Genomic DNA, 21,979 nt, shown 5'->3' on the forward strand with positions numbered 1-21,979 from the left:
TTGTTAAGGATTAAATATGTGGTATGGGCTGTATAATCAGAGCACATAGCAGTTAGGTTACAATAAACAATTGTAAATACTTTCAGAGATCTGAAAGGCTATTTGATTTCAGCAGAACTGCATCTTTTGCTCATTATCTAACTCTAGATGTTAGGAGTTTTCAGTGAATCCAGTAGTGGATCTGATCATAGAACAGCAGGGTCAGCTGTAAACTTATGTGATTTATCTTTTTTCATGTACGAATCAATTCAATTTCTGTGTTTTCCTATAAAATGAGATGATCCTGGGATGTGAAAAATAATCACTTCAAGTGAAGCCTAAATCGTACCTGGAGAGTTAGCAGAAGGCATATGCACATTCATCTCCTACTGCAGTTTGATTTGCTTGTGTATTCATTAGCACAAAATGTTGGACCAATCAGCAAAATTACCTGAATATGGAGGTGTCTCACATATATCAGTGATTTGGCATATTGCTGCTGACAACTCAATTAAATTAAATGTCATAGATGAGTATTTTTACTGACAAGCGCACTGAATTAGGAAGATACCCCCTTAATGTTCTTCAGTAATTAAATCTTATTGAAGTATGAGGTGCCTGTCCACCTGCATTACTGGTCCTATTCATAATGTACTCAGAAAGAAAATTAATAATTAGCATTGGTTAAATATGCCTGTGTCTAAGTTTTACCATCATTGTATTTTTCTTGATTATTTATGTGACAGAGTATACATCTGCTGATGCATGATTTTGATCAGACACTGTCTAAAGCATATTAAGAAAATAATTAAAAGTTACTTATTTTTGCTCAGTTAGGTGCATAGTCTTAAATAATAATAATTTTAACTGGCCTTTTCTCATCATAATCTCTTAATATCTTGTTTCATAAAAACAGCATGCCCAAAATTGCAGGCACTCTTCAAGAGCAAAACTCAAAAAAAAAGCCTTGATTTTGATTACAATCAGTAGGAGTCTCAGATAGAAGGTTTTGCTCTACCGGTTTTAAAGATAGAGGGGAGGTTAATATCTGTTTGCAGTGGTTATTACATAGCAGTGTCAAAGGGAGCCTTGAGAGGACGTAACAGAAACACCATCATAGCCAGAGGCAGTTTGTCAGAGGGACCAAGTCATAAGCCAGCTGCTCGGCTTGTGATTGAGAGAGAAAAAGTCTCCACTATCTCATTTTTTACGTCCTTGCTATGTCAAGTTTCTTGATAATTGGGAATTTTCTGTGCCTTCAGGTAAGCCCTTTTTTGGAATAACAGAGAGCAGAAGTTACTTCTGCAAATATGCCAAATGCTGTATTTATTTATATTATTTATTAATAAATATTTATTTATTTATACACTGATGGGCTGCAACAGCTCCCAGTGGTGCACAGCTGTCACTTTAAGTGCATGAATGACAGTCTTCCTGTCACTCATATTAGATGGGCATGGAAAGAGCATTACCAGATGTATTCTCATTAAGTATCCTGAGGCCTGAGTGAAAAGTAACCATTGTTTACAGATGAAAGGAACAGAAATGCTGGGAAGAAATTAGTACTTGTTATTTTTGCATTATTTTTTTTGCAAAATAGACAATCTACTATTAAAAAAATAAATAAAGAAAAGATGACACATAGAAAGTAACAGAACGGAGGCAAGATGTCTTAAAGGTTACAATGGTCTTGTTTTTATAAACACGTTCCTCCAATATATACCATTTTGCTCTGGCCTCCTCAAACACTTGCGGGTAATATATAACACTCTCTTTCAAGACCATTTCACAGCTAAGATTTGATTTTGCAGCCATTTTATAGCCAATATCTGAAAACACAATCCTGCTTAGAGTTTGTCTTAATTTCACTGAGAACACAATGTTATAGGGAGCATAACAACCTGAGGTGAACTGTTAGACGGAGGGAAGATGAAACCTCACAAGGTCTTATCTCAGCCTGGCTCCCCATATCTGGGGATCCAAAATGACTCGATTTACAGAAAACTTTCATAAAGTATATTTTGTTGTCTTTCTTGAATACTTTTCATTTCTGTGGAATTTGAGTTTGTGCTTGGCTGAATTTCAGTTAATATTGCAACAAGCATATATGCCTTAGGTTATGTGGAGACTATGTAGTCTTGCTTTGGCTGACAATATATGTATATGTGTGCATATACATGTATACTGATATTTAGCAGCTTGAATAAATGTTTGAAAATACGCCCTGTGCATAGTTCTTGTAGTAATAGTTAACTAAGTATTTAGCCTTTGACAATGAGAAAAATGAGAACAGGTTATAGTCAGGCAAGAAATTCCTTTTTCCCATGCCTAGTTCCAGGGCAATCTTGGACCTGCCCCTAAGAGAAGCACAACAGACTAGCTAAGGGCTGGCGTGCTAAGCTTGGGGAAAAGGACATACACAGACCATCGTTGTTTGTGCATGCTCCTGAGTAACCCTACTTCAGAACTATTGTTTCAGGCTTTCTAAGGGTTCAAGTATGCATCAATGTATGAGATTACTCTGTTTCACAAGTATGAGATTTTTTTCAACCTGATTCTAACCCAAAGCAAATTCCACGCATCAAGTTGTCACTTACCAGAGATGAAGATTTTCAGCCTGGAACATTCTCATAAGCTCGGCGTCAGACGATTTGCTTCCAGAGAGAAGGCTGTCTTTTGGGCAGATATGTTCTCTCTTCAGCAAAAGTATTTTCTTCTTTGAAAAGTACACTAAATTGGTTCTATTTTTTGAAATTCATGTCTGTTTGTTTAACAGCAGTTATTTTACCATAAAAATCTGTTGAGAGAGCAACTAGATTCCTTGCAAACTGGACAAATGTAAACTATTTGAACTACATATGTATATATATACACATAACTTCATTTCGTATATGTAAGCTCTTACTCTGTACTATTAAATACAATAATATAGTATCTGTATGGTGTCTATGTATGCTAGGCATATTATGAAAGTGAAAGCATGAGACAGCCAATGCTAATATTCTTTTCAAACTTAGTGCAAGTTTCACTGTTTTATAAAGTACATAAAGAAAATAAACACAAGCTTCCCTTGTTGTAACAGTCTTTAGACAGACTCTATGGTCTCCATCCTCTTTCCTTGCCTTCACATTTAAATAGAAGGATACAGAATCTGTTCTTCATATTTTCACTAGTAACTGCTAGTGCTAGCTAAGTAAAACATGCATAAATCCCTACAAAACTGTTCCATACAAGAGAAAATGACTGATGCATCTTATAACTGATGCAAACTACTCAAACATGTTAATAAATAGATGCAATTCACATGTAAATGACATTCAATATTTGATATCTAATCTCAGACCATACGGTCTTCTACTGTCTTATACTAATTCAATACATTAGAACATAAACATAAAGGATTGAGAAACTAGAGAGACACTGTGATATAACCAGAATGTTCGTTGTTCTATCTGATATTTTCACTTCTAGAGCTAAATCCTAATAATAGCGGGGTGTCAAAACAATAGTACTTTGTACCTTTCCCTTGAAATTCTTCCAAAACCTTAGCTTGAAATTTGTATATTAATCTTCCCTTCCCTTCCCTTCCCTTCCCTTGGTGCTGAGAGACTACTCAGAATAGCTTGCCTGGTGTGACCCAATACAAAGAAGTTAGTCACAATACTATAAGACATAGAAAAGCTTTCTCATAACACATGTTCTTATTCAGCTTGATGAATAAGCCTCTGAATAAATATTTAGGATATACCTGTTGATGAAAATAAGAGTAACCAGTAGGAAAACCGTGACTTTGGGTATCCTACTCTGGCAATTATTATATAAAGAATGCCTATTTAATAAAGGAGGAATTGATTTGATTTTTGCATGCATGTGAGATCACTAAAATAACAGTACTTGGGCTCATAATACTAACCACTTACCTGTATATAGAAAAAGATATTGTGCAACAGTTTATATTGCTAATTTCATTCTGTTCTTGGATGATAAATTGTGTTCCAAATCTTTCACATTCATTATATTCACTTAAATGTTATTTTCCCTGCATATTTCAGAAAACCTTTGTTCAGAATATGCAGAGAGGAAAACAGAAAATGACTTTTTTTGATCCAAATAGAGTTATACTGATGCCACTGGGAATGAGGTCTTGCCCAAGGCAAATTCTTGGGATGACAAAACCCACAAGTATTACAGGAGATGCTAAAATGAGTATTTGAGTAGAACAAAACATCAAGTAGTTAGGAAAGATCATAAATACATATTTATTATAAAAAATAGGTCACTTACTTAAATATTCTCCACTGCTCCATTATTATGTTGTTCCTGTAGAAATTTTAAATTTTAAAAATAAGGTGAAATGTTCGGATATGTACCGCTTGCTGAAGGTAGTCTATATAACCAGTGGTTTCCAAGAAGCAGAAGAGCAATCTGTTTGCAGTCATTAGACACTAGACTCTTCCTTCCAGTCCCACTGTAAGAGAGTAGCCATTTATGAGGCATAATATCAAAATTCAGAAATTAAGTGTTCTTAAAATAATACATATAACACAGTAAGTCCCTGTAGTCCAAAACTGATTAAAGTTGCCAGCTGACACTTTTAAAATAAGTGCTGAAAATGCGCTTATGATACTGCTGTCACAATAATTACTGTTCATAGGTTAAACACCTCTTCTCACACAGTGCTCACATACAGGCTTCTGGTGTATGACTACAACAGCAAGAACATACTGTTCCTGAGGAAATGGGCATGTAAAGTTTATTGATTGATACAGTTTCATTAGGTTTCATCAAGTATGAGGGCAAAGCTAACATTTTCGACTTCACGCCACAGTCTTTCTTAAATCCTGTATCATGTTAATCTCTTAAAATGTCACTAAAAGTAGATTAGATAGAAATCTTTATACTGGCACCAAAATGCTTACCAATAGCTCTGCTGACATTCAGTAATGCTAAGAAAAAAAAAAAGAATGAAAAAACCCAGCACTTAACAGCATAGCTAAACACGTTGAGTTTTTCTGGTATTGTGTGTGAGACATCTGGGACTTTAAATACTTCTTGTTCCAGTACCTACATTTTCAAACATGGAGAACAGACTTGCAAAACGATGATCAAGACTCTACCTATGCTTTAATTTATATTTATGGAGGCTTTTGATATTTACTCTGGGTGGCATTTATCTGCATTGTAATAACTTCCTTTTCAAGTTTATTAAATACCAATAACTTCTGTTGCAACCAGCAGATATTAAAAGTTGAAGTTAACACATGCCAGAGAAAGCAGAAGAATCTTCCAGATTGATAGAGCTGAACCCATCAAGTAGAGCTGAATTCAGGTCCTGGTTTCGGCTGGGATAGAGTTAATTTTCTTCATAGTAGCTGTTATGAGGCTATGTTTTGGATTTGTGCTGGAAACAGTGTTGATAATATAGAGATGTTTTTGTTATTGCTGAGCAGTGCTCACACAGAGCCAAGGCCTTTTCTGCTGAGCCACACTGCTCCGCCAGTGAGCAGGCTGGGGGTGCACAAGAATTTGTGAGGGGGGACAGCCAGGACAGCTGACCCCAACTGACCAAAGGGATATTCCATACCATGTGATGTCATGCTCAGTTTATAAGGGGCTTGGCGAAGAGGAACAATGGGGTGGGGGTGGGGGCGGGCAGCAGTGGTCAGAGTGATGGCATTTGTCTTCCCAAGTCACCGTTACACGTGATGGAGCCCGGCTGTCCTGGAGATGGCTGAACACCTGCCTGCCCATGGGAGGTAGTAAATGAATTCCTTGTGCTGCTTTGCTTGTGTGCACAGCTTTTGCTTTACCTATTAAACTGTCTTTATCTCAGCCCACAAGTTTTCTCACTTTCACTCTACCGATTTTCTCCCCATCCCACCAGGGAGGAGTGAGCGAGCATGGTGCTTAGATGCTGGCTGGGGAAAACCACAACAATTCAAAAAGGAGAAATGGCTGATATGTAGATGATTTTTGTTGCATATTAAAATTCATCTTACTTCTCCCAAAGCACAGAAGTTATCTTCTTTAAACCTTTTTATAGGTAGTGGTCCTATGAAAGATGAAATCTGAAAAAAAAGTAGTGAATAAGAGAACCCGCTTAAAGTCTTGTGACATAACAACTCTTTGAATTTTTTTTTTTCCATATTGAAGGTAAAAATGAGTTTTGTTTTGTTTTGCTTTTTTTTTTCTCTTCCCAATGGCATTTATAATGCCTTGATTTAAAACTCGGTACAAATCTTATTGAAATAAATCGGAAAACACCCTTCCAATGGACTTTGAATGAGGGGAAATGATTCTGATCTAACAGATAAGTGGCATAGAAAATCAATTATCTCCTCTCAGGGTCAAAGCTTTTGCTGTACAGAGAAGTTCTCTGCCTCTTTGGTCTCTATTTAAAACTGTGATGGCAAAACCTAGAAGACGAAATGTTGAACCAATTGTGTGTGTAGTAACAAGCAGTGATGTAGCTGTAATCAAAGTGTAAGGAAGGTTCTCAAACAGCTTTTTAAAAGGAAGATCTTTAGAACTAAGATACCATAATGTTATAAAACTCTATCATTCTAGGCGTACTATGGTTAAATTTATCTGAAGATCTTATTCTGGAATTAATTGTACACATCTAGCTACCATAGTATTTTCTAATTTTGGTTTGGTTTTGGCCAGAAGATGGACTTTGGAATTCTTGGATAATGTTAGTAGCTTAATAATACTAAACTTATTTTTATTTGCTTAAAGAACACTAACTTTGGTTACATAGAAATTGTTAGCATATTAGTTTGCATTTTAAGAAGAAAAAGAGATGATCAGGTTATTACCTATGAAGTATTATTACTTAGACCCAAATGTTTAAAAAAAAAAAATGCATGGATCCCTCCCATGCGATACAGTACCACAAACTGTCCAGCATGGGTGCTTTCTGAGGTGCAATCCTTCAGGAAAGACCCATGCTTCAGTTCTCCAGCATGGGTCGCGTGCGGGCCACAGGTCCTGCCAGAAAACCTGTTACTGTGTGGGCTTCTCTCCATGGGCCACAGCTCTCACCAGGAGACTGCTCCTGCATGGGCTGTCCACGGGCTGCACCTTCCTTCAGGGCACATCCACCTGCTCTGGCATGGGGTCCTCCATGGGCTGCAGATGGATATGTGCTCCACCATCAACCTCCATGGACTGCAGAGGCGCCTGCCTCACCATGGTCTTCTCCAGGGGCTGCAGGGGGATCTCTGCTCTAGCGCCTGAAGCACCTCCTCCCCCTCCTTCTTCACTGATCTTGGTGTCTGCAGAGTTGTTTCTCTCCTGTTTTTCTCAGTCCTCTCTCACATAGCTGCTGCACAGTGGTTTTGACCCTTTCTTAAATCTGTTATCACAGAGGGACAACCAGCGTTGCTGATGATCTCAGCTTTAAAGAGTGGTGGGTTCGTTTTGGAGTCGGCTGAAACTGACTTCTGGCACCAGGCAGCCCTGGTGTCTTCTCACAATGGCCATCCCTGCAGCACCCCCACTACAAAAATCTTGCCAAGTTAACCCAATATACCCTCCAAAGTGGGACATACTTGAACCTACTGAGACAAAGGAGGGATCTGAAGTACAGTTCTTCATACTCTGGTTCAATCTCTAGCATCTCATATGAAGCGATGTCACTGAAAAGCAACACTAGCAGCCACCGCTTCGCACGTGATCCTGCCAACGTCCCGTAAGTTAGCTATAAGAACATTCACCATGCCTAGGACCTAGCGGACTTACAAGTAGGAACCTAACTACAGGTCTTGGCTGAGTTTTATTGTGACTCTGCTCAGGCTTGCCAAGATTGAGCTGGTTTTGCCCAAAATTAGACCCTTTACATGTCTGGGAAACATACATTGTAAACTGATAGCATGTGCACTTTTCATTCTTGCCAAGACTATGTGACAGCTAAGAAGTGATTTTAAGGATCACAGGTTTTGACTGTGATGCTGGAATTCTCCTTCCTGCCCTTTTGGAACTGTATCTGGATTGGTTTCTTTTTGTCTGGCCTAGATCAAGTTGATTCTGTCCTTCAGAGAGTACCTGCTATATTTAATAATTTTCCCCAGCTTTGCTTAGGATTTGGAGATTGGAGCAGCTTCTAACACTCATTATAGTTGGACACAAGCAAATAAGGTAGTCTCATTCAAAACCTGTGGCAAGAACAATTTATAAAATAGAAAAAACGTAAAAGGAAAGAGTACACATCCTACCAGGTTGGAGGATGTTTCTACCCCTTAAAAAAGAAGAAGGGGAGAGAGAGAGAATTGTTCTGGTTTAATTTTTGAACTTCTATTATTTCATTATATTGGAAAACAGAATGAAATTTCCATTTAAATGTCATAATTACAGACTAACAACATTTTTGTTTTCATTCAGTAAAGCTCACTTACCACAGGGGAAGATGTTAAGAGGCATGAATGGAAATTAAATACTCAACCATTTGGTCGTCTTGAAAATCTTCCTGAAAATCTTTTTCTTTTACACATGCATAATAAAAATAATAGCTCTCCCTTCTTTCTCTTTCTTTCTTTCTTTCTTTCTTTCTTTCTTTCTTTCTTTCTTTCTTTCTTTCTTTCTTTCTTTCTTTCTTTTTCTTTCTTTCTTTCTTTCTTTCTTTCTTTCTTTCTTTCTTTCTTTCTTTCTTTCTTTCTTTCTTTTTCTCTTTCTTTCTTTCTTCCTTCCTTTCTTCCTTTCTTCCTTTCTTCCTTTCTTTCCCTTTCTCTTCCTTCCTTCCTTTCTGTCTTTCTGTCTTTTCCTTCCTTCCTTCCTTCCTTCCTTCCTTCCTTCCTTCCTTCCTTCCTTCCTTCCTTCCTTCTAGTTCAGGCTGTGAGTGTTTAAATTCTACATTAGTGGATTAAGTTTACTGTTAATTCTATGTTGTCAGGGCATAGACCTAGGACTTTTGGACTAAGGGTGAAGCTGACGGAGTCACAAATGAATGACTTCTCAAACACAAAGGCCTGAAAATAAAAACCATTTTTCTTTTCCCCTAAGAAAATGGATGTGTCATATGTGACTCAGATATGCCTACCACAGAGGACATTTTCTAAGGAACATCCTGTTGCTACAACATTATGTAAAGTTTTACTCTTGTTATGGAAAGAATAGGATTCCATATTGCAGCTTACTAAATACATAAAGAAACCTTCACTTCAGAATAGCTTGATTGTGTTTTCCATGAGAGGGACATTATCTTCACAATGAGCTCTTCAACCAAAACTATTTCATACATCTTTAAATGCTTTAGAACTGACAGTTAAGTCCCAAGAAAGAATCTTCTCTGTAGAATGGAGACTGAGAAGTCTTAAAATCTGCAGATTAAGTAATAGAGAAGAGAGCTGGCAGACAGAGCTTTTTTTAATAACAACAATAATTAACAACTCCCTAGGGTATGGTCTGATAACATGTTGTGTCAATTTGTACGGATGTTTGTCAGATGGCTATAATATTGCTGGCAATATAGAGGAAACAAAATGAGTGAAGACCAGAAAAAAAAGAAATTATATTGCATATATTACAAAATATAGTGAAGCCCTGTTATCCTGGATAAGAAAGGACTGGGACATCTAAGATAGTGAAAGCTTGCTAGTAGAATTATTAATGTATGTCCTTGGTGTGTCTCAACTTGGAGCCAGTTTAGGTGTAGCAGATAGATTGCTAATGTTCCTCTAGCTGGCCTTGCCAGACCAATGCTTTCTCTCTGCACAAAGCCAGCTTAGTGCCACATTTTCAGTAATAGACCCTTGTGGAGATAAACACCCTTGAAGAGAGACCAGCCCTGGGGTTTCAGAGTTTCCATTGTCATTAATCTGCAACGCTGTAAACTCACTCCTGGGTAAACAGGGGATGACCAGGAAAAATGTATTCTTGGTATGAAGTACTGAATATGGGTAATACTATTTTCTGTGAAAAATTACCTGAAAAACAAAAGCATATCATACAACTCACAATCATAAAACCCTCAATAGCTTCCCCTAATCTGGGTGGCATCTCAGAATTCTAAGAGAACTAAACCAGTGTTTTCTTTTTCACATGGCATTTTAAGGACAGCATCAGATTTGGGTGTTGAGCTATCATTCTCATAAAATTTACTTTCTCCCTAAATTTTTATTCAATTCATTAAAGAACCAGAATTTGGTGAAATATCTTTTTTGTTTAGTTTAACAAAGACTAAAACCAGTATGTAGCCACTGTTCCAAAAATTTCTGCCATTGAATAGAAACTTATAATAATGATGTGACTCCACAAAAAAATATGTTGCATTTCAAGTATAGTTCTAGAAGACACTTGTTTTTTCGTACCACAGGTTGTGGAGTGTGGCTCTGGCAAATATTATATAAATAACTTTTTAAACCCAAATATGTACAATCTGTGGAGTACTACATAACTTTAATTTTTTTGCCAATTCTACTTTTCTTTGAGTAGAAGTTCAACTGAAACTTCACTAAGTTTTCAAAAAAACTCAAACATTTTCTGATAAGTTATAAAAAATAGTGATGCACACGTGATTTCAGCATTTCAGGAGACATACTTCTACATTTTTTCCAAGTATCTGCTATTCCGAGAAAATAAGTGTTTCAGTCCTTCTGCTTCCATGGTGGAAGATATGTAACTTTGTGTGCCCAGGAATACTCTCAACATTTCCACCATTTCCATCAAAACAAATGATAAATGCATGAATCTCAATAGAGTTAATAATTTTACAGATTTCTTCAAGTATAAGGGTTCTTATTTCTTACAATTACTTCGGACTTCTTATTTAGTATCAGAAATCTGTAGAAGGCTGCTTAATTTTACTGTCTGATGTGCCTGCTTGTATCCTTATATTGGAAATTGGTAAGATTCTGCTCAATGTGTCTCCTTTATATGTGTGCCTCAAAGAATCTGCTTGCAGTAGGCCTGCCTCCATCTCAGTATTTTGGTAACTTCATTGTTATGCAACTGTTTACCCACATATTAATTAATACTAGCTATAAGGATGTTAAGTTCAAATGTGTTCATTGAGGCATAATGAGGAACAGACATACATTTCCAGAAGAAACTTCCACTTAACAAATTTACAATTAGTACTTACTGAATGTAACCAGCAAAAAGCCCTAGCTTTAGGCTTTTTATTTTCCTAATTATCAGTCAATAAGAAATGAATGGCTGAACATAAACTAAGGCATAACAGAGCACTCATTTGTGAAGCTACCTCTAGTAACAGTGGGAAATCACAAATTCATATTTACTAAGTCAAAATTAACCTAAATTCAAATAGTCACCAAGATCAGAAGTTCGAGATTAATTTCTTACTCATTGTAATCATTTTACTGACAAAAGAAAAATCATTTATGTTGCTGAAAAGCATATAATGCGAAATTAACTCAGAGCTAGTTTAGAGCAATTACAGAGAGGTTTCTAGAAATGTGGTCTAAGAGACAAGGGAACAGACTAGATGCTGAATCTTTACAATAGCATGTAATTTCTCCCATAGTCAAAACTCAACGATAACTTGTTTAACAGATGCATTTGCTGAAATGCCCTGTGTGTTGGGTTTTGTGTGGCAAGGTTTTGGTAGCAGGAGGGGCTACAGAGGTGGCTTCTGTGAGAAGTTGCTAGAAGCTTCCCCTGTGTCTGATAGAGCCAATGCCAGCCGGCTCCAAGATGGATCCGCCCCTGGCCAGGGCCAAGCCAATCAGCGCCTCTGTGATAACATATTTAAGAAGGAAAACAAAAGCGTTAAGGAAAGCTTTTGCAACCGGAGAGAGGAGTGAGAAGATGTAAGAAACTCTGCAGACACTAAGGTCAGTGAGGAAGGAGGGGGAGGAGGTGCTCCAGACACCAGAGCAAAGATCCCCCTGCAGCCCGTGGTGAAAACCATGGTGAGGCAGGCTGTCCCCCTGCAGCCCATGGAGGAAGGATGAGGGGGTGTAGAGATTCCACCTGCAGCCCGTGGAGGACCCTATGTTGGAGCAGGTGGAGGCACCTGAAGGAGGCTGTGGCCCGTGGGAAGCCTGTGCTGGAGCAAGTCCGGGCCGGACCGGTAGACCCGTGCAGAGGCGAGCCCACGCCAGGGCAGGTTTGCTGGCAGGACTTGTGACCCTGTGGGAGAGACCCCACGCTGGAGCAGTTTGCTCCTGAAGGTCTGCACCCTGTGGGAGAGACCCCACGCTGGAGCAGTCTGCTCCTGAAGGTCTGCACCCTGTGGGAGAGACTACGCTGGAGCAGTTCGTGAAGGACTGTAGCCCGTGGGAGAGACTCCATGTTGGAGCAGGGGAATGTTGAGAGGAGTCCTCCCCCTGAGGACAAAGAAGCAGCAGAGACAATGTGTGCTGAACTGACCGCAACCCCCATTCCCTGCCCCCTTGTGCCGCTGAGGGGGGAGGAGGTTGAAGCCGGGAGTGAAGTTGAGCCCGAGAACATGGGAGGGGTGGGGAGAGGTGTTTTAAGAGTTGATTGTATTTTCTCATTGCTCTACTCTGTTTTGCCTAGTAATAAATTATATGAATCTCCTCTCTACATTCAGTCTGTTTTGCTCGTGACGGTAATTAGTGAGTGATCTCTCCCTGTCCTTATCTCGACCCAAGCCTTTTGTTATACTTCTCCTCTCCCATCCCGCTGGGGGAGGGGTGAGTGAGTGGCCGCATGGCACCCAGCTACCGGCTGTGCCTAAACCACGACACCCTGTGACTTGCAAGAGTGGGACTCAGCTTGACTGCATTATGGGTGCATCTGCAACAGCAACCTCTGCAGCTGAAGAGGGAAGGACCGGGACTTGAGTTGATAAAACCTGTTATGGTCCTGGGACTATCTGTCCCCATTACTTGTTTACTGGAAACAAAATTTGATCCAGGTGTCCTATCTAGATTTCTACCCTGTGTCTGTACCCCACAGGAGATATGAAATAGATTTTTGTCCAGCCAAACCAGCTTGCATTGCCATCACTAACAGAGCACTGCACCTGTAGAGACAAGCTACTAGAGGACTGCTGAGGAGATGTGTTTTCCCCTGGGATGAAGCACCCTGAATCCCCTTTAAAGTGGGGTGCTCTCAACGGTACCTAGGCTGTGACTCCAAGCTCGATTTTCTTGTAGGGATACCATACTTCAGTGCATACAACATGACTCTCAACTCACTCGTAAAAACAAAGCCTGCCCTGGTCTTAATCCCTAATGCAGATGAATCCTTTGTCTCCTGCTTGGCCTCAGTACTTGATTTCCCCCCCCAGGCAGAAAAGGAGAAAGGATGGTGTATGTCTGGCTCCCAGTCCAAGATGGACACCGCAAGTAGCTAGGATATGCACCCAAACCTGTAGCTGGGAAATGAACAAGAAATCTAACTGTATTGCATTAGCACAGTGTTAGTGTCCTGGTTTAACCCCAGACAGTAACTGAACACCACCCAGCTGCTCGCTCGCTCCTGCTCTCCAAGGGGATGGGGAGGAGAATGAAAAAAAAAACCTTGTGGGCTGAGATAAAGACAGTTTAATAGGCTAACGAAGGAAGATAATAATAATAACAACAACTACAACAATAATATAATAATAATAATAATAGTGGTGCACAAATGCAATTGCTCACCACATGCAGAAGAAAAATAAAACAATCTGATGCCCAGTCTGTTTCTGAGCAGTGAATCTGCCTCCCAGCTTGCTTCCCCAGTTATAACCAGTGCATGACGTTATACGGCAGGGAATATGCCTTTGGCCAGTCTGGGCCAGCTGTCCTGGCTGTGCTCTCCCAGCTTCTTGTGCACCTGGCAGGGCATGGGAACCTGAAAAGTCCTTGACTTAGTGTAGACACCTCAACTACCTAACAATAAATAAAAACATCAGTGTGTTATCAATATTATTCTCATACTAAATCCAAAACACAGCACTATATTGGCTACTAGAAAGGAATATTAACTATCAGCTGAAACCAGGGCAGTTAGAACAATAATTATGGGTTCAATAACTGTCATGATTCTGTAATTATTGTTTAATTATTAGATCTAGGAAAGGCATCTTTAAATTCATCTCAGTGGAGACAAATACATATTTTTCTTTAACTGTGAATGGAGCTCAAAATGTCCTATAAAATCACTATTTAAAAACAAGCAAACCCCCCAAAAAACCCAGGAAAAGTCTGTGACTTAAATTTTTCTCTTTGAGGTCAATACACTATGAAACAGTGGAAGAACTGGGGAAGTCAGTTCTAAACCTGGCTTAAATCTATCACTGAAGGAGAAAATGAAGACCAAAAAAATCTCTCAGATGGAGAGAAAACAGTCACTATTTTTCTATTCATATTTAACCCAAGCACAGGCCACTTCTTACAATTGCCCTCCTGTACTTACCTGGTTTACCTTGATTTACTAGCACATCATTAACAGGCTAAAAACTGAAGACAGTTCCAACTCTTTGCCCAGCTGTGGACTGTTGCTGCAGCATGACCAATGAAGTAAGCAATTAGTTACTTACTACTGTAGTAGTTATCAGAGACGGCCGGTTTTCTGTTACTCTTAAAACTTTGGATTCACATGATTACAAAGATAATTTTATTATTAAAGCGGCAAATTTTTAGCTGTTACAGCTCTGAATAAAATCTGAAATCTGTAAATCCCCAGAGGTTTACAGAATACTTCATATTTACCTCAAAGTTTTGAGGCCAGTCATGCTTTCCTGGACAGAAGTACATTTAAGGTGTATCATAATTTTTCGAAGTCTGGAACAGAAAGTGCAAAAACATTAAGAAGAGGATTAGCTAAAAATGGTGATATTCCCTAATGTATTGAAAAGCAGCTTAAGACTCCTTACAATGCTCCAAGTGCTGTGATAATCACTTCATGTGCTGATATTTTTAGGGTGAATATGCTATCTTAAAGATTTAAAATGAAGACTACAAACCTATTTACATTCATCATGACTTTCTCTTACAGAGTTTTCTTTTTAAATGTGCTTAATATGGAAATATTTCTTGAAAGGCTCAAATCTTACAGAATTTTAAAATCACAGAATGATTTGGTTGGAATGGACCTTAAAGGTCATTTAGTTCCAACCCCCCTGCCATGGGCAGGGACAGCCTCCACTAGACCACGTTGCCCAAAGCCCCATCCAACCTGGCCTTAAACACTGCCAGGGAGGGGGCATCCACAACCTCTCTGGGCAACCTGTTCCAGTGCCTCACCACCCTCACAGCAAAGAATTTCTTCCTAACATCTAATTTAAATCTACACTCCTTCAGCTTAAACCCATTACCCCTTGTCCTGTCGCTAAATGCCCTTGTAAACAGTCCCTCTCCAGCTTTCCTGTAGGCCCCTTTAGGTACTGGAAGGCTGCTATAAGGTCTCCCTGGAGCCTTCTCTGCTGTAGGCTGCACAACCCCAACTCTCTCAGCCTGTCCTCATAGGAGAGGTGCTCCAGCCCTCTGGTCATCTTCGTGGCCCTCCTCTGGACTCTCTCCAACAGCTCCATGTCTTTCTTGTACTGGGGCCCCCAGAGCTGAACGCAGTACTCCAGGTGGGGTCTCACAAGAGAGGAGTAGAGGGGCAGGATCACCTCCCTCGACCTGCTGGTCACACCTCTTTTGATGCAGCCCAGGACATGGTTGGCTTTCTGGGCTGCAAGTGCACATTGCTAGCTCATGTTGAGCTGCTTCTTCTCCAACACCCCCAAGTCCTTCTCCTCAGGGCTGCTTTCAATCCATTCCTCGCCCAGCCTATAGCTGTGCTTGGGATTGCCCTGACCCACGTGCGGGACGTTGCACTTGGCCTTGCTGAACTTCAAGAGGTTTGCACAGGCCCACCTCTCCAGCCTGTCAAGGTCCCTCTGGATGATAACCCTTCCCTCCAGCATGTCAACTGCACCGTACAACTTGCTGAGGGTGCACTTGATCCCACTGTCCATGTTGCTGACAAAGATGTTAAACAGCACCGGTCCCAGTACCGACCCCTGAGGAATGTCACTTATCATGGATTTCCACTTGGACATTGAGCCATTGACCTCAACCTTTTGAGTGCAACCATCCAACCAATTTCTGATCTACGAAGTAGTCCATCTATCACATTTTCTCTCCTTTGTGCCAGCTTTACAGTAAAGTTATTCTCCTGACTTGATTTAAATTACTCTTGATTTATAGCATTTTTATTTACGTGAGAATCTGGTCTTTTGTTATATATTGAGCACAGTGTGTGGTTTCTTTTTTTTTTTTTTTCATTTTATTTTTTAGGGATGAATTAACAGTGGTCACTGTAAAGTGAAAGCCTTCGAATTTGACATGAATAATTTATTTGTGCATTGAGTCAGAACACATTAAGGAACACTGAGTAAAATGAGTGATGCTATCATGATTTAGTGAAAGAATCATTGCTACATTCAATATAGTCTACATAGGTTAAATAATATAAGAATAATAGTACAGAATACATCCATATGCATTGATACAGTTATCAACACTGTACACTAGAAGCGTTAGTTTGAAAAAAAAAAAGTGAGAAATTCCATATTTGAGATAGGACACAGCTAATAAATTGCTTGGTGTTTTCATTTACAGCCTTGTTCATGTCAATTATGATCATAAAATCTAACAAGAAATTTAATAGGAATGTAGCAGTTTGGGAGTACCAGCAGTACAGTTTGGGATTTTAAAGCACCGAAGTGACAGTTTTGCAGAGGTCAATATACATCGCCACAGCAGTAATTCTAATGGTGTATGTGAACACCTTTCAAAATTGTCAGATAACTTTCGTAGTCAGGCCTGTTAAAGAAGTGACTGACCTAGTGAATCGTGCTTTAAACTAACAAACTCAGGGGTAGTGTCCAAAGCTGTGATATCTGCATATTCACAAGGAACAGCGTGGATGTGTGCATTTGCCACAGTAGTGAGGATTGCTCCCCAACCTTCTCCAATGACAAGAACCCTGAGTCCAGCCACCTCAGCTGCATATATACCAACACACATAGTCTGAGCAACGAACAAGAAGAATTGGAGCTCCAGGTCCAGTCCAAGAGTTATGATGTCATAGGAATCATGGAAACTTGGTGGGTCAACTCACATGGCAATGGATGACTGCAAACTCGGAAAGACAGAAAGGGTAGAAGAGGAGGTGGAGTTGTTACATAAAAGAGAAATTTGAGTATATGGAGGTGAGCTATGGAGACTATAAAAGTTCTATTGAATACCTTTTGATCAAGATTAGAGGAATCATCACCAATGGTGATCTTTTGTGAGGTATCTGTTACTGACCTCCCAATCAGGATGACAAGGCCAATGACACCTTACTTCGTCTCAGGCCAACAGAACCTGGTTCTCATGGGTAACTTCAATTACCTGGAGGTTTGTTGAGAAAGCAACACAGCGGTGCATAAGTTGTCCATCAGGTTCCTAGAATGCATTGAGGACTGCTTCCTGATACAAACACTGAATATGCTTACTAGGAACAGCATCTTGCTAGATTTACTGCTCACAATCTGAGAACACTTACTTGACAATGTAACTATGAATAGTAGCCTTGGACACAGTGATCATGACATTGTGGAGTTTAAGATCCTGTTGTGTACACTGAAGACCAGTAATAGGACAAAGACCCTGGATTTCAGAAGAGCTGACTTCAGTAGGTCCATTGATAGAACACAAGGGAATGACTTAAAGCTTAGTCAGGGGAAGTTCAGATTGGAAATTAGGAAAAAGTTCTTCACTGAAAGGGTGATCAAACACTAGAACAAGTTCCCCAGGGAAGGTGTGATGGCCCCAAGCCTGTTGATGTTCAAGAAGCATTTGGACAACACTCTTAGACAAATGGTTTAAATTTTAGGTTGTCCTGTGTGGAGTCAGGAGTTGGACTTGACAATTCTCATTGGTGCCTTCCAACTTAGGATATTCTGTGATTCACTTGAAGCAGGTGACTGGCAAAAGCCAACACATTTATCAAAGGCAAATCATGCCTGACTAACCTGATCACCTTCCACAACAAAATAACATTTCCGTTGACATGGGGAGAGCAGTGGATATTGTTTACCTGGACTTCAGCAAACTGTTTGGCCCTGTTTCCCACAGCAAGACACAGATTGTATGGGTGGTCTGCGAGATGGGTAGGAAATTGGCTAACAGATGATCAAAGGGATGCAGAACCTGCCCTGTGAGGAAAAACTGAAGCAGATAGGTCTCTTCTCCCTGGAGAAGACAAAGCTCAGATTGAATCTTATTGCAGTATTCCAGGACTTAAAGTGCAGGTACAAAGAGGAAGGAGGCTTTCTCTTCGCAAACAGGCTCATGGGGAAGACAAGGGGCAATGGGTACAAGTTGCACCAGGAGAGGTTTCATCTTGACATAAGAAAGAATTTTTTTACAGTAAGAACAATCGTTCACTGGAACAACCTCCCCAGGGACGTGGTAGAGTCCCCATCACTGGAGGTTTTCAAGATATGACTGGACAGGGTGATAATCTAATCTAGGGTCCCTTTCCCACAAAAGGTTGGACCAGATAATTTCTGAGGTCCCTTCCAATCTGGTCTGTTCTATGATTCTATGAACTGAAAGCCTTCAGAAACTAATACTAGTCACAGCCAGTTGTATGTTGGAATTTTCTGCAATCAAGTCTTGGGTTTTAGTAATGTATACTAGTTCGATACATTTTCAGTGGTGTAGAACATAATTTCTGTTATAAAATGACTGATTATTTTTTTCATTTTGTTTTATAGTCTTTGATTATAGTACCACCAATTTGAACAAAAGATGGGCTGGCAGAAGTCTACTTGTTATTCAAAAGACATCCAAGTTTTTAAAGTATTTAAGTTCTTGCAGACAATTTTAAATCAGATACTAGGGAATAATGCCTGTAGATATTAAAGGACTTTAAATATTTCCTTATCCTTATTAAAAGGATTTTCTGAAGCCATTGACTTCAACTGGTAGTACTTTATACTTGACCAAAAAAAGAAAAATATTACTTGTGCACAATCGAGAACTTTCTGCTTGTCTAAAGCTTGAACTGACCTATTTTGTCATTAAACTTTACTGTAGATGTTAGAATTTGAAATCCTGTGACCTTTCCTCCAAAGCATGGTGTCTATGCAAACAGGCATTCGTATGAATACTACTCTTTTTCCAGACCTCCCTGGGAAAAAAACACTATTTAAACACAGAATGAAAGAAACCCAAAGGAAAACGTGAGAATACTTAAAATGATTAAAGTTATAGATAAGCTTAAATACCACTCTGGCTTGTGAGAAGTTCAATGTTAATAAACAGGAAAGGGGCAGGTGTCCTTATAACGATGGGTTCCCAGAATCTAACTCACAGTTTTCTTATTTAATCAATTTTTAGATGAGAAAATGAGGTTAGAGTATACAGAACATTGCTTAGGTGGCACAAAGTTATGAATTGTTTGTAAATATTGTTTGTATAAAGCTGTTGCATACAAATTGTTCACAAATAGATGTTCAATCTCTGTCCTATCCAGTAATATAATCTCTTGAAATTAAACAATTTAATTTGCTGTGAAGCCTAAGTATGAAATATGACCAACAACTAAACATTGGAGATGAACTTTTTAGGTCTTTAAAAGACCATTTCATTTGCTACCTTATAAAAGCTAAGAAGAGATATAAAATCAAGTGGAAAAATAAGTCAAACTAATTTATTTCTGTATAAGACAGTCTACACCTTGGGCAATTAGTGACTCAGTAGGAGAAGCTGAACATTGAGCAGGGAACTGAGTAATGGAGTGAGACAAAACAGAATGTCTCCAGGAAACTATTAATTCAGCATATTGGCTTTTAGTGTTTAAAAAAGAAAAAAAAAAAAGCTAAAAAAAAGTCAATTGCAACAGATACTCACTATGTAAGATTTAAAATATGCTCTCAAGATATTTAATTCTCTCTCTTTCTTGATTATTAATTCCATAGGTCGCTTCCCTTATTAGTGGTGACTCACAACAGGAAGCCTCTCAACCACTTGGCCAGCAATATTCACTATTCACTATGTAGACATAGAGTTCTTGATCAAAAAGCCTTTTTTTTTTTTTTTTTTTAAGCCAATGAACTTCAAACCTATTTCAAGTTGCTTTCATGTTGTATAAAGTGATAGAATTATGAATGGCTGTTAGGTTCAGTGGCAAAAGTATGTGAAGAATGATTCAAAATAAACATTTTAAATCTTTTCACTAAAGCACAAAAAGTGAAATCTGAAGTAAAATAGAAATTGCAGTAAGAGAGAAATGCCTCGGGTTAAAATCACATAAAATCTTGATTCTTTAATTGTCTTTTTTTGTAAAGGGAACTGTACAAGGCCTCTTTTTCTATCAGCTAACCTATTCTAGAGAAAAAATGAAAACAAAATTAAATAATTCCTCTTAATTAGAAACTATTAGAGGAATTTTCCTTAAATAGAATTTTGAAAGTACTTTTAAGGTGAATGAAGCTACATCTATTGACAGATAAATTAGAACCCCAAAAGGGAAAAAATCATATCATATCATATCTATCATATCATATCATATCATATATCTAGTACTTAATCATATAAAATTCACCTTTTGCTAGGCGTTTTATAAGTTTTGTAACCATTTGTAATGTTGTGGTCTAACAAGATTTTGATACAATCTAACAGATCTGAAGTTAATATTATTCATGAGGTCAACTAGTTTCTGGATACTTGGTCATAATTTAACCATAATTTAATGGTTTTGTTTGGTTGTTTTTTTGTTTTGGGTTTTTTTTTTAACTACTAAAACACTAATCCCTTGGCATCTGTGCTACAGATTGTAGCTGGCAATCTTGTGTGGAATAATTTCTAATTCATATTTCCTGCTATAAAGCCATTTATCTCAAGATATCTATGTACTGAAGTACAACAGGATCATTTAAAACCATTTGAACAATACCTGTTCAAAAAGTCTGGACTCAAACCTAAAAGGATTTGTTATGACACTGGCCTTCACAGACCCTGAATTTACAGCTAAGTGAAAATTTACAGCTAAGTGAAAATTTACAACCAAGTGAAATATGCATCAGTAGCATATTTCAGCTAACTGTGATGTACCACCTCTGCAAATGAGGTGGCCTTCAGCGCAGCGTACAGCAGAAGCCATACCACTGGTATTTCCATAAAATTATATGTTATAGCGGTATAGCTATGTGCAATGTATAATTTAAGACATTAGCAAGCTACAGTATATCACCTGAAGATTTTAGACGTAGATTACGCTTCACAGTTAAAATTACTGAGTTAACACACAATTTAGCACACAATATTACTGACTTAAAATTTGTACCGGCATAATGATAAGCAAAACAAAACAAAGACTTAAAAAGTCAGGCCTACATACCTTTCAATAATAAATATAAAACTCAGTAGAAATCATTACTCTGACTCTTTCTGCTATCACATATTTTTTATGAAATTTCCATTAGAAACAAAAGAATGTTAGCCAGTTACTTAGACATCTATTTTCTTAAATTTTTGATCAGTTTCTGACAATATTCTGGGAAATACTTGATTTTTTTTTTTTAGAGCAGTAAATCTAATAAATTACTTTAAAAAAAAAATCCAGACATATTGACAAAGAAAAATAATGTTATTCCAATCCCGTTTTTTGTATATCTTAATATATAAATGTTGCAGCCTATTCCTTCTGTATTCGTTATTTAACTTTCCCTTAAACATCAAGCCTTATTGACTTGGACTAGAGCAATGATCATTCTATTTATTGTTCCTGCTTGTGTAGTAGTTCAATTAACTGATAACAGCATGGGGTCTACTTGAAAGGTGAAGTATCCAAGTTTTGTATTCTGGATTGTAGATGAAATGCTGTGCTACTGCAAAATTTAGACACCTATTTATTAAGAGCATAGCTGTATTCCAGATATGCTTAGCATCTTAATTCTCTGTACCTGGACTAACTCAACAGTGCCTTCTCAAAACTCTTCTTTCTTGAAACCTTTTTCCTGCCTCTCCAGGCAGTCTACTCCATTAAAAAGTGACCTTTTTAGTACTCTAGACCTCTTTTCAAATATGTTGTGGCATTTCAGTGA

This window comes from Grus americana, chromosome 2 (assembly GCF_028858705.1).
Source record: "Grus americana isolate bGruAme1 chromosome 2, bGruAme1.mat, whole genome shotgun sequence".
NCBI classification, from domain to species: domain Eukaryota; kingdom Metazoa; phylum Chordata; class Aves; order Gruiformes; family Gruidae; genus Grus; species Grus americana.